This window comes from Schistocerca nitens, chromosome 10, assembly GCF_023898315.1.
Source record: "Schistocerca nitens isolate TAMUIC-IGC-003100 chromosome 10, iqSchNite1.1, whole genome shotgun sequence".
Lineage (NCBI taxonomy): Eukaryota > Metazoa > Arthropoda > Insecta > Orthoptera > Acrididae > Schistocerca > Schistocerca nitens.
In genome coordinates this window covers 217,273,284-217,287,418 of record NC_064623.1, presented here as the reverse complement: position 1 = coordinate 217,287,418, position 14,135 = coordinate 217,273,284, and positions in this window count along the sequence as shown.

The following is a 14,135-nucleotide window of genomic DNA, read 5'->3' as shown; positions in this document are numbered from 1 at the left end:
TATGGCTCTTTTCTGGAGTTTGAAAATTGTGTTCATATTTTGTTCATTTGTTCCCCAGAAATGAATGCCATAGCTAAGAATTGAGTGTACATATGAGTAGTATGTAACTAAAAGACACTGCATGCTACATACTGATGATAGGATTCTAAGGGCATAACATGCTGATGACATTCTGTTTACAAGTACCTCTTCAACTGATAATCAGTATTCACTCCTAGAAATTCTGCATTTGTTACACAGTCTATAGAGGTGCCATCTACGTTGTCATTTTCCCTCTTCAAACTGAAATTCATGTCATTAGTTTTCTTTATGTTCAATGTCACTTTATTGCTTATTGACCAATCTTAAACTTCCTTGAGAGTTTCATTTGCTTTCTGTGCAAGGAATTCTCTTGTTTTCTCAGTGACTGTAGTATTGCTGTCATCAGTGAAGAGAATTTTTTCGCCGTGAGTAACACTAGTGGGACAGTCATTGATGTTTATTATATTGGTCCTAACATGCTACCTTGTGGAACCCATATATTAATGTATTTTAGTTCTGATAAGTGTTTTACTAAATATTTAAATCTATTTGAAGTATGTCTTGTACTGTGATCAGGGGAAGGAACGCGGCGAGTCGTCGAAAGTCGTTCTGCGCCATTTTTAAGTTCCAGAGACCTTTCTGGCGATATTAGCGACTGAAGATGAAACTTGGCTTCACATTTACGGCCCAAGGAACAATCAAAAGAACGGCGTCACAGCTGGCCCCAGTGGTAGGAGAAATTACGCACTCAGAAATCGGCTAAACAAATGATGGCGTCCGTTCTCTGGGATTATTTACCTCAGGAGTCTGCTATAACTGGACAATATTATACTCACCTGCTGGACCACTTGAAAGGACAGTCACTCTACATAAAAGGCAATATCCTGACTTACTCTCCATTGCCCGGCCCAAACCGCTAAGGACTGGAACCTGAAATTTGGAGACGGTGTGGATCTTGTAGTGTAGGTGTTGTTTAAGAAGAAATTTTTCGAAATTAAGTCATCAAGGGGATGAGGTTTCTTTTTCAAAAATGTCGCTGTTAAGGCAGTTTTGAAGCTAGACCTCCATTCAGAAAAACAGAAATACTCTTTTCAGCATTTTTGGAAATTTAATACTGTGTGGGTGAAATGGTGTGTGAAAGCTTTTTCTGAAAATACGAGGGTTATTCGGAAAGTAAGGAACGAAATGTCGCGAAATGGAAACCACAGTGAAAATCCGTTGAAGTTTTGCACAGGTGCGTTGGGCAGTGTCCCTAGCACGCGCGTCGAACGCGTTACGTCGTTTTTTTTAGTTCTGAGCACACAAGGAGCACGTAAAGATACCCAGAACAATAGTGTCTCCTGCCAAGTCTGTGGTCGAGCGGTTGTAGGCGCTTCAGTCCGGAACCGCGCGGCTGATACGGTCGCAGGTTCGAATCCTGCCTCAGGCATGGATGTGTGTGATGTCCTTAAGTTAGTTAGGTTTAAGTAGTTCTAAGCCTAGAGGACTGACGACCTCAGATGTTAAGTTTCATAGTGCTTAGAGCCATTTGAACCTTTTTTTCCCCCCACCAAGAGTCTGGTGAGAAATTTCGCCTGAAGATATGCAGCCAACATAACATAACTGTCGTACAATTTCTTCTTCAAGACAATTCTCAGCCGCATTCTGCAGGGGCAATGAAGATTCTCCGACATCGTTTTCAGTTGGAAATGTTTGATTACCCACAATACAGCCCGTAATTGTCTCCCTCTGAGTTTCATGTCTGCTCACATGAACTGCTGGCTGTAAAGACAACATTTTGGCACAGACAACGAGCTGTAGGCCAGCGTAGAGAATTGACGGAAAGCAGTGGCGGCTGCCTTCTATAACATGGGCATTGGAAAGTTGATACAACACTATGACAAACGTTTAAGTCGTACCAGCGACTATGGAGATAAGTAGCTGGAGGTTGTAGGTAACTGTTGCAAATAAAAAAATAAAACAGTTTTGAATTTCACTGTGGTCTCCATTTTGTGACTTGTCGTTCCTTACTTTCCGAACAGACCTCGTATATCATTATTAAAGAACGGTTAAAGAATTACTAAAGAACTACTAAAGTATTTTTAGAGTTACATTTATGAACACTGGTATTTAACTTATCAGTTACAAATAAAACAATACATGTCTCAATGGTTTTCGAAATTGAACTTCTAAGGGGGGGGGAGGGGGCAAATAGGGACAGATTTGTTATGAATATATTATGAAAGAATTTTTAAAGCCAAATCCATGAAAATTTTTATTTGGCTTCTCAGTCAAAAATAAAAAAATGCACGTACTTCACTTATTAGAAATTCAAGCCCTATGGGGGTGGAACGGGTGATGAAAGTTTTTATGGAAATATTTCACTTTGCAAGCGCTTTAAAGCTAAATCTATGGACATTTGTATTGGGCTTCTCTGCTGGAAATCAAACGTAAGCATGTCACTATTGCCGGCCGAAGTGGCCGTGCGGTTCTAGGCGCTGCAGTCTGGAACCGCGAGACCGCTACGGTCGCACGTTCGAATCCTGCCTCGGGCATGGATGTGTGTGATGTCCTTAGGTTAGTTAGGTTTAACTAGTTCTAAGTTCTAGGGGACTAATGACCTCAGAAGTTGAGTCCCATAGTGCTCACAGCCATTTGAACCATGTCACTGTTTTTGGAAATTCAACGGCTAAGGGAGTGAAACAAGGGACGAAACGTTTTAAGAAAAATTTCATTGCGAAAGCATTTTTAAAACTAAATCTTCGAAAACTGTTCTTTGGCTATTCGGTTAGAGGTAAAAAAATACGTGTTTGCCTGTTTTTGGGAAGTCGGTCCCTAAGGGAGTGAAATAGGATCAGCGCGATTCACTGTCTCATCATAGCCCACCCCAAACCGCTAAGGATGGAAGTTTTAAGAAGGGGTTGTCCGAAATTCGTCTTGTAATGGGGTGAAGTAGGGGATGAAAGGCTTTTTTGAAGTATGCGCTATTAAGGGAATTTTAAAGCTCGAACTCCTGAAACTGGTATTTGGTTTCCCAGACAGAAAACAAAAAGTAGGTGTTTCAGCATTTTTGGAAATTCAACCACTAAGGGGGTAAAACCGTAGGTAAAAGTATTTTTGAAAATAAATAATTACTAAGCAATTACAAAACATTTTAAGGCTATATGTATGACAGTTGCTATTTGACTTCTCGGTTAGAAAAGAAAAAAAAAAAAAGAAATGTGTGTTCCAGTGTTTCTGGGAATTCAATCCGTAAGAGAGTGCAATAGGGGGTGAAAATTTTTATGAAAATATTTCGTTACAAATATAAATGGCTCTGAGCACTATGGGACTCAACATCTTAGGTCATAAGGCCCCTAGAACTTAGAACTACTTAAACCTAACTAACCTAAGGACATCACACACACCCATGCCCGAGGCAGGATTCGAACCTGCGACCGTAGCAGTCCCGCGGTTCCGGACTGCAGCGCCAAAACCGCTAGACCACCGCGGCCGGCCGTTACAAATATAAAAACATAAAAGCTAAATTTATATAAATTGGCATTTCACTTTCGGTTAGGTATAAAGAAAGATTTTCTGGGGTATGAAAGTTGCTATGGAAGTATCTCCACAAGAACGCAAAAAGCACGATTGACAAAAACTTGGGACTCCAGCTACCAGAATCAGGTTTTGGTCAGAAGTACATTCGGAAAAGGCCATGCCTATATGACCTTAATCAGCGTAAATAGCTTAGGTGTTGCATTTTGTGAACAACATAAAAATTCGATTAAATAGAAACAGAAAAAGCTCTATACAGTTTATGCCAGCGAAGTAGCGTGTGCGGTTGACTAAAGCGACAACCGAGCGAGGTGGCGCAGTGCTTAGCGCACGGGGTTCACATTCGGGAGGACGACGGTTCAAAGCCGCGTCCGGTCATCCCGATTGATGTTTTTACGTGATTTCCCTCAAACGCTTCAAGAAAATTCTGGGATGGTTACTTTGAAAGGACACGGCCGCCTTCCTTCCCCACCCTTCCCTAATCTGATGGGACAGACGGCATAGCTGTTTGGTCCCCGCCCACACTGATTATTTTGTTGCGTGACAACGCACAACGCACCTTCGCACATTTCCAACGTTGCGGCTGCCAAACTGACTACCCTGGGCCTCCAGTCAGTCAACCATCCTCCCCACTCGCCAGACCTAGCCTCTCCGGGCTAATACTTGTTCCCGAACTTGAAGAGAGCCCTGGGGGATAACCATTTTCATGAAACCGAAGGCGTCAAAGAGGCTGCAGAGAGACTTATTTGCACTGACTAGAAAAACTGCAACATTGGTGTACCAAGTCTACTACCAGTCTCAGTAGAGAATATATAGAATAAATGGATAATTTCTAAATTGCTTTATTCTTTTTAGGCAAAGCAAGGAGCTTTTGAGCACGACCTCGTATCTTCGATCGTAGCCACAATCGAGTGGAGCCGCCCCACCGCTCACGGTATCTGTATCAAATGAAAGTATTTTCTCGCACCGAGCTCATATCTCATATTCACTCAAAGTTTCATGCTAATGCACGTGCACATGTAAACAGACATACGCTGGTGCGCGTAACTTCGCATGAGGTGTCACTGCCAAGTAACAACTCGATGAAACATGTACCACTCACAGAAAGAACGGCTTAAGCGTAGTACAGAAGCTAACCGAGTTGTTCCTCTCTTCCTGCTATGAGTCGTGACATCTCCGAAGCGTAAGGTATTGATTTTCCTGCCGCCAATTGAAATCCCACCGTCCCAGCCATCCAGTGCTTTCCTGATTACACATTCTGCATAGATATTGTAGAGCTTAAGTATGCAACACTATCTGACGCCATTTGTCACATCTAAAAACTCCGCGTCTTCACCATCTACTTTTATGGTTGCAGTATGGCTATTATAAAGACCTTTTGGTAAGGACGCCAGGTGTTTTGGAGCCCCGCGCTCGTTGAGCACTTGCCACAACTTGTCCCACAGACACAATCAAGGACCTTTTTATAATTTAGGAAGCAGACGAAGGGAGCGACACAGAACTCATAATATTTTTCAAATATCTGCCTTAAATTTAAGACTGCGTCTCGAGTACCTTCACCTGACACGAAACTCGCTTATTCTGCGGAAATCTGAGACCTCAGAAAATTTTGTAGGCGTTATTATATGCAGGAGGACTTTACTAGCATGCGATATTAATGCTATGGTCCCATAGTTGGAGCAGTCCCTAACTGATCCTTTTTGGTGCACAGGAATTAGGACAGATGAAGTCCAGACTTTAGACCATTCACCCGTTTTCCACACCTCATTACATATTAAACGTAGGGCATGCACGCCCTCCTCTCCCATAGCAGTCAGCATTTCTCTGGAAATACCATCTATACCTGGGTATTTGTTGTTTTTCAGATGCTTGATGGCATTTTCGATTTCACAATATCAGGTCCTTTGTTTGATTCCATACAAATGTTCTTCGATGCTGTTTAGTTTAGATATATAGCATACGTAAATTCTATTGAAAACGGACTTCTCTCTCTCGCAGCCGAATTGTTTAACGCACTGGCTAGCCTAGATTTCGCATCGTGTAGCGCGTGCTTCACATACTCCCGAATTTTATACATTTATCAGGTATCAACCATTTGCAAAAACGGGTTTAGAAGCTTTACCATTAAACTTTCAAGCTGAATCTCACACAAAGGACAAGGGACATACACGGTGACCCATCTCCACGTGGTGCTGAAGGGCAACAGTACCCTCGGCCTTAGCTGCGTAGTCAACCTTCATTGCGGCTATGTGTGCCGAAACGAGCACTACAGCCCTCACAAAATTTATCAAACAGGGGGCTCCAGTAGTCTAAACGAAGCCTTGGAAATGAAAAAAGTTCTACACTTCCAGCAGTCACACAGTTCCCACAGAGCCATTAAGAAGATTACAGTTTCGACGTAGTAGTCCCTATTTATGGGGAAACATGAACAGATAACTGCAGTAGTTTGTGTAATACTTTCAGTTATAGTTACTGAATCATAGACTGCCAAGAGACAGACGAGGTTTTTCAACTGGGAGCCAAATAAAATGATATAAGCATGCGTATCCAAATACGGAGATTTGTGAACAGGCAGAATACGGCGCTGCGGTCGGCAACGCCCACATAAGAAAACAAGTGCCTGGCGCAGTTGTTAGATCGGTTACTGCTGCTACAGTGACAAGTTATCAAGATTTAAGTGAGTTTGAATGTGGTGTTGTAGTCTGCGCACGAGCGACGGGATACAGTATCTCCAAGGTACGATGAAGTGGGGATTTTTCCCGTATAACAATTTCACACGTGTACCGTCAATATCAGGAACCCGGTAAAACGTCAAATCTCCGACATTGCTGCTGCCGGAAAAAGATCCTGCAAGAACGCGGCCAACGATTACTGAAGAGAATCATTCAATGTGCTGCAGATGTTAATGCTGAGTCATCAACAAATGTCAGCATGCGAATCATTCAACGAAACATCGTGACTTTGGCTTTCGGAGACGAAGGTCCACTCGTGTACCCTTAGTGACTGCACAACGCAAACCTTTGTGTGTCGGCTGGGTCCGTCAACAGCGACATTGGACTGTTGATGACTGGAAACATGTTGCTTGAACGGACGAGTCTCGTTTCAAATTGTATCGAGTGGATGGGTATGGACCATGCATGTCAGTGGGGAACTGTTCAAGCTGGTGGAGGCTCTGTAATGGTGTGGGGCGTGTGCAGTTGGGACACGTGATACGTCTAGATACGACTCTGACAGGTGACACGTACGTAAGCATCCTGTCTGACCACCTGCATCCATTCACGTCCGGCCGGCCTGAGTGGCCGAGCGGTTCTAGGCGCTACCGTCTGGAACCGCGCGACCGCTACGGTCGCAGGTTCGAATCCTGCCTCGGACATCGATGTGTGTTATGTCCTTAGATTAGTTAGGTTTAAGTAGTTCTAAGTTCTAGGGGACTGATGACCTTTAGAAGTTAAGTCCCATAGCGCTCAGAGCCATTTGAACCATTCACGTCCATTGTACACACCGACGGACTTGGGCAAATCCAGCAGGGCAGTGCGACACCCCACACGTCCAGAATTGTTACAGAGTGGCTCCAGGAACACTCTTCTGAGTTTAAACACTTCCGCTGGCCACCAAACACACCAGACATGAACATTATTGAGCGTAAGTGGGATGCTTTGTAACGTGCTGTTCAGAAGAGATCTCCACCCCCTCGTACTCTTACGGATTTATGGACAGCTCTGCAGGATTCTTGGTGTCAATTCCCTCCTGCACTGCTTGAGACATTAGTCGAGCCCATGTCACGTCGTGTTGCGGCACTTCTGCGTGCTAGCGAGGACTCTACACGGTATCAGGCAGGTGTACTAGTTTCTTTGGCTTTTGTGTAGATTTCATCGAATCAGATACAGGACATCAAGTTATATTCAACAGTGCATCATCACTATTAATAAATGTTATTGACTGTTTCTTACTGTGAGGCTACATTTCTGGCCTAGTGCCTCCATGCCAAGCAAGTGTGTAACTAGATGTTATAGAGTGTATACTGCTACCTTATGGTCATTTATTGTGGTACCGTCCAGAGATTGTGGTGCCAGAACAAAGTCGACACTGAGTATCGATACCACAGACGTTAGCTTTCACTGCAAATCGGAGTGATGAATGGGAGGAGCTCCTCAAGACCACATATCTCTCTCTCTCTCTCTCTCTCTCAGCAGAGCAGTGCCCTCTCACGGATGTCATTATAGAGGGGAGCAGGAAAGCTCTCTGCCCCAGTTTGTGATCTCAGCTGAAGCACTCAACACCATCGATTAGGACCAGTGTTAGCCAGGTCTCATATGGAAATGTAAATGTTGATCCTTTAATAGTCAATGAGTTGTGAATTATTAAGCTATGCTGTGGCCAAGGATTGTATCAAATTAAGTAAATCTTTTTACTCATTCATGTAATAAAGTGAACTAATGTTTTATATGTTATAGTTCCAATGAGCCATCTACTAAACCAATCGAAGAGCCAACAGTTCTGACCAGCCCGACTGTAGTTTGGTCTGGTCATAACGACTGTAGTGGAAATACGTATTCCGCAAATGTGGATGTTTGGGCAGAAGTAAGAGTAACGTTCAGTTGCAGCATCTCAACGGTGGGCCTAACGTATCACTGGGAGATGTACCAGGTGTAGAAGTATGAAACCGGAATTTGGTTGCAATAATTACACGTCAGTTGTTTGAAACTGATAAACAACATTTTATTCAAAATAATCTCCATTGCTTTTTATATAATTCTCCCACCTTTCCGGTGTACTATGAATTCCAAGCCAAAAAAATCTGTTCTTTTGAAGCGAAACAATCAGCGAGCCATTTTCGTACATTTTCATACGAACTGAAGCGTTGTTCACCGAGAGATTGTTCCAGTGATGTAAACAGATGATAATCGGACGGATCCAAGTTTGGAGAATAAGCGGCGACCAACAGAACGCCTCGTTTGTTCCCCTGACCCGTTTTGCTGCGTTTGATGGGGTGTTATCATGGAGCAATATGACTGTGTTTCCGTTTCCATATTCCGGTCGTTTTTCACGTAATGCTCCATTTAAATCGGTCATTTACTGTTGGTAGCGATCAGCGTTAACCGTTTCACCAGGTTTTATCAGCTGATAATAGATGACACCCTTCTGATCGCACCAAACACAGAGTATATCTTCTTTCCAAAGCGATTTGGTCTTTCAGTGGATGTCGACGGTTGTCCTGGATTCACGCTTAGGATTCTCAACGTACCAGTATATCCATTTTTCATCATCTGTCACTGTTCGATGGAGAAACGACTTTCTTTTGTATCTGGCGAGCAGCAATTCACAAGTGGTCTTTCGAGTTGCTTGCTTCATTCAGTTCATGCGGAACACATCTTCCCACTTTCCCATAGCTTTCAGCAGCAGCTAAATGGCTTTCTGCGTCAAATTCAATCGTTCCGCAAGTTTCTGTTGAGTCTGTGTATCATCTTCATCCAATAACGCCTGCAATTCGTTGTTTTCGAATTTTTTCGTTGGTTTCCCGCGCTTGTCGTTTCTCACGTCAAAATCACCACTTTTCAAGTTTTTGAACCAGTTGAAACACTGTGTAACCTCCCCCCAAAAATGTAAGTCAATTTAATAAGAAATGAAATCTCAGTGACAATGAAAACGCAAATAGACCGAAATGTCGATCTTTAGGCCCTGATTAAACTCAAATTCTTACCTCAGTAAAACTGCATCTGCTCTTATTTTTCGCCATAGCTTGAAGGAAATGCATCGCAAAAATTCTTTGAACTTAAGTAAATTTTTTCTTTAAGGAAATGCATGGGAAACTTTATTTCAAGAAAATGTTTGTTTTGTCAAAATGCTTGGTTTGAAAACAAAATTATTATTGGGGTGATTCTTGAACAAATCAATTACACTTAAGATGCATTACATTATCAGATGAGCGCAATGCTGCTTCATTACCTTATTTAAAAAATATACCTCGTCCTGAATCTCGACCAGAGTCCCATGTCGACACCCGCCGACTCCTCACACACAACTGCGACTGTCTCTCGCGCGCTACTACATGCTGTCGCGACTCGCTACGTACAACAACTTTCTCGCAACAGAATCATCTCGCACGCGCTACTACTCTCCAACAGAACACTCGCGCGGTCTAGCGCAGACTAGCAACGATAAATAACTCTCTGGTCAGAGATTCTGTCATGCCTCGCCATCGCTGTACTGAATACATACGCGTTTCAACTGTGTTTTCCCAAGAGCACGTTCGCTGAAATCTTCAACAAGCATTCGATGCGATTCTGCCGCAATTTTCTTCAAATGATAACAGAAAACCAATGCTGTTCGCAAATCGTAATTTGTAGGCACAAAATTCGATATGTTTACAGGTTTGAAACAGATACCGATGTATGGAGCTTCGGTTACTGTGTGTTGACACTCGTCGTCAGTCGTTACGGGAAGCAGGTGGCGCTGCATACGCGGTCTCACGGGCCTTACACTGACGGCTAGCACCATCTACAGGGAAATTCCGATTTCATACTTCTACACGTGGTAATCTTCTCAAAACAAACAAATACGTTATCCAACTGGAGGGTCTGAACTTCCAAAACTGGGCACCAGGTGCACTGGAGAGGAAGCAGTGACGACTACTGTGCGACCTTCGAAGCCGTGCGACAACTGCCAGCTGGCGCAACGCCCTGTGCTGACGAGGTTTCGTGGTACTACGACAACAGCAGCCTCCTGCGGCTCACATACCGTACTTCCTCCGCGGCATCGAAATATTTGTGCTGCCAGTGGAAAGATGCTCCTATAGGAGCACAAAAAAAGGTGAATGAGCTCCTGTTTAAAAAAAGACTGACTGAAAATTTGGTTATCAGAAGGTTCATTCTGCATTCCTAAGGGCCTTTAAAACCGTTCCCACTTACGGCATCCGAACATATTCGGCTCTCTTTGTAACATGTAACTCACCCCTTACTCCCACTAGCTCCCCTAACTGTAAGGCTGCGTTCACAATCGCCCGACAAGTGTCGTCAGACACCGTCGCGAGAGTTCGCCCGATAACATCGGCCGACAGCGTGGTCATAGTGCTTCCTATCTCCTCCGTCAATTTTTGGCAGGGTCAAGGAGGTTAGGTTAGCTTAGAATCTATTCCAGTAGTTTAGATTTTAAGGGGGTGGGACATCAAAGATTTTAAAAAATTCGTTTTTTCATAAATATGCTTGAATAGTTTAATGTGTAAAACATATGTATTTGAGAGATTATAAGGCAATTGTACCAAGATGTAACGCCACACCCTTTTGCAAGGCATTCTTCTGTGATACGCAAGTGTATTTCGCTCCGTAGAAATCGAATGTTTATATTTGCGCCAGAGATTGTCATACTTGAAACAAAGGACTATTGATATCGTTACTTTCTCTGCTGCTATCGACGTGCATTGTTTAGATCGCTGATTTTTCTTGCACTTTGTTTTGAAACGCATGCAGTGCGGTGGTGTGAATTTCGAAACGATTTTCATTTGTCTGTGTTGTTTTGTATTCGTTTGTGGCATATTATAGCACAAGATGGCTAGAATTTGTTGCTTCAACCATAAACAACGTCACCAAGGCAACAGATACACAGTAAAGGATGCTACAACAAATGTTGCACCAGTGGTTCAAGACTACAACCTCTCAGAGCCGGTAAACAAACCACCGACGAGTGCTTCAAGAAGGAAACTTGTTTTTGGTGCTAATGAAAATAGAGGCTGTGAATCTGAAGGTTCATGTAGTATTATTGTTGATGTTAATATACTGCCACAGTCAATATTGGACAATGTTATGTGCAGTGTGTTTCTGGGGTGGAAGGTCAGAGTGCCAGGAAAGGCCTTGCTGCGAACTCATCTGTGATATGCAGCAAATGCAACGTTGGTGCGTCTTGCATAACATCTCAAATCGTAAACAAAGGTTATGATGTGCATTTGAGGGTAGCATATGGCATCGCTGTATTGGTAGGGGACAGAAGGCAGAAAGAACACTTTGTGCAGTGATGAATCCTCCACCGCCTCCAGCAAAATTTGAGAGATATTATGGCTTACTGCTTCAGGCTGTAAAAGAAGTTGCAGAACCATCAATTAAAAGTACTACAGAAGAATTTATTGTCGAAAATGTGGCGACATGGACATAGGGCCGCTTTTGACGGTACTTGCCAAAAAAGAGGGCACACTTCATTGAATGGTGTTTTAACAACAACGTCTCTTGACACTGGAAAAGTACTAGTTGTTGAAGTGTTGAGCAAATTTTGTCATAGTTGTGTGAAAGGGATTCCAGATCGTGAATGTAATATGAACTATAAAGGTTCAAGTGGAGGTATGGAAGTGCAGGGAGTCGTCAGCTTGTTTACCGGATCTGTTGCCTCCTGTGGCCTGTGATATGCGATGTACCTTGGTGATGGTGATAGTAAAGCTTTCCTTGAGATTCAAAAATGTGCTCCATATGGAGCTGAGACTATATTATGCAGAGGTTAGAATGTGTGGGACATGTACAGAAAAGACTTAGCACTAGACTTAGAGCCGGCCGCGGTGGCCGTGCGGTTCTGGCGCTGCAGTCCGGAACCGCGGGACTGCTACGGTCGCAGGTTCGAATCCTGCCTTGGGCATGGATGTGTGTGATGTCCTTAGGTTAGTTAGGTTTAAGTAGTTCTAAGTTCTAGGGGACTGATGACCTAAGATGGTAAGTCCCATAGTGCTCAGAGCCATTTGAACCATTTGTACTAGACTTAGAAGGCTGAGACAAGATTTGTCAGGGAGAAAAGATTATCTGATGGGAAGGGAATAAAAGAGAGATGGCGACTGACATTTGCAAGCTACAGACATATTATGGCTTGGTAATAAGAAGGAACACGAGGAACTTGAAAAATATGAAGCAATCAGTTTGGGCCCTATACTTCCACAAAATGTCCACATCTACATCTACATCTACATGACTACTCTGCAATTCACATTTAAGTGCTTGGCAGAGGGTTCGTCGAACCACAATCCTACTATCTCTCTACCATTCCACTCCCGAACAGCGCGCGGGAAAAACGAACACCTAAACCTTTCTGTTCGAGCTCTGCTTTCTCTTATTTTATTTTGATGATTATTCCTACCTATGTAGGTTAGGCTCAACAAAATATTTTCGCATTCGGAAGAGAAAGTTGGTGACTGAAATTTCGTAAATAGATCCCGCCGCGACGAAAAACGTCTTTGCTGTAAATCCTTCCATCCCAATTCGCGTATCATATCTGCCACACTCTCTCCCCTACTACGTGATAATACAAAACGAGCTGCCCTTTTTTGCACCCTTTCGATGTCCTCCGTCAATCCCACCTGGTAAGGATCCCACACCGCGCAGCAATATTCTAACAGAGGACGAACGAGTGTAGTGTAAGCTGTCTCTTTAGTGGACTTGTTGCATCTTCTAAGTGTCCTGCCAATGAAACGCAATCTTTGGCTCGCCTTCCCTACAATATTATCTATGTGGTCTTTCCAACTGAAGTTGTTCGTAATTTTAACACCCAGGTACTTAGTTGAATTGACAGCCTTGAGAATTGTACTATTTATCGAGTAATCGAATTCCAACGGATTTCTTTTGGAACTCATGTGGATCACCTCACACTTTTCGTTATTTAGCGTCAACTGCCACCTGCCACACTATACAGCAATCTTTTCAAAATCGCTTTGCAACTGATACTGGTCTTCGGATGACCTTAATAGACGGGAAATTACAGCATCATCTGCGAACAACCTAAGAGAAGTGCTCAGATTGTCACCCAGGTCATTTATATAGATCAGGAACAGCAGAGGTCCCAGGACGCTTCCCTGGGGAACACCTGATATCACTTCAGTTTCACTCGATGATTTGCCGTCTATTACTACGAACTGCGACCTTCCCGACAGGAAATCATGAATCCAGTCGCACAACTGAGACGATACCCCATAGTCCCGCAGCTTTATTTGAAGTCGCTTGTGAGGAACGGTGTCAAAAGCTTTCCGGAAATCTAGAAATACGGAATCAACTTGAGATCCCCTGTCGATAGCCGCCATTACTTCGTGCGAATAAAGAGCTAGCTGCGTTGCACAAGAACGATGTTTTTTGAAACCATGCTGATTACGTATCAATAGGTCGTTCCCTTTCGAGGTGATTCATAATGTTTGAATACAGTATATGCTCCAAAACCCTACTGCAAACCGATGTCAATGATATAGGTCTGTAGTTCGATAGATTACTCCTTAAACACTGGTGCGACCTGCGCAATTTTCCAATCTGTAGGTACGGATCTATCGGTGAGCGAGCGGTTGTATATGATTGCTAAGTAGGGAGCTATTGTATCAGCGTAATCTGAAAGGAACCTAATCGGTATACAATCTGGACCTGAAGACTTGCCCGTATCAAGCGATTTGAGTTGCTTCGCAACCCCTAAGGTATCAACTTCTAAGAAACTCATGCTAGCAGCTATTCGTGTTTCAAATTCTGGAATATTCCATTCATCTTCCCTGGTGAAGGAATTTCGGAAAACTGCGTTCAATAACTCAGCTTTAGCGGCACATTCGTCGGTAACAGTACCATCGGCACTGCGCAGCGAAGGTATTGACTGCG